We start from the raw sequence: 316 nt of genomic DNA, 5'->3' as shown, positions 1-316 counted from the left end.
TGAATGTAGTAGACATTCTGTCATCCGTTTCTCTGTTGTTTATTTTTTCTTTTTTTCTTTCTTTGTCATACATTCTTAGCCATGCCCCTTGGCCCTGTTTTCTTTTTTTTCTTGTTTCTTTTTTTGTGTGAAATAGTTCCTGTCTCAGTGTTCTCAACAGTTAGTCATTACTGTAGTGTGATAGTTTATGTGTAACATTTTTTAGTGATAGCACTTAAAAAAGGGAAATAATATAATTAACAACAAAAAAAGAAACGTTTAACACATATACAAGCAAATTCATGTGTGGCTAATTTCTCTGTGTACATGGATGAAC

This window comes from Engraulis encrasicolus, chromosome 21 (genome assembly GCF_034702125.1).
Source record: "Engraulis encrasicolus isolate BLACKSEA-1 chromosome 21, IST_EnEncr_1.0, whole genome shotgun sequence".
NCBI classification, from domain to species: Eukaryota; Metazoa; Chordata; class Actinopteri; order Clupeiformes; family Engraulidae; genus Engraulis; species Engraulis encrasicolus.
The sequence above is the reverse complement of the archived record's forward strand: the minus strand, read 5'-3'. Positions refer to the sequence as shown.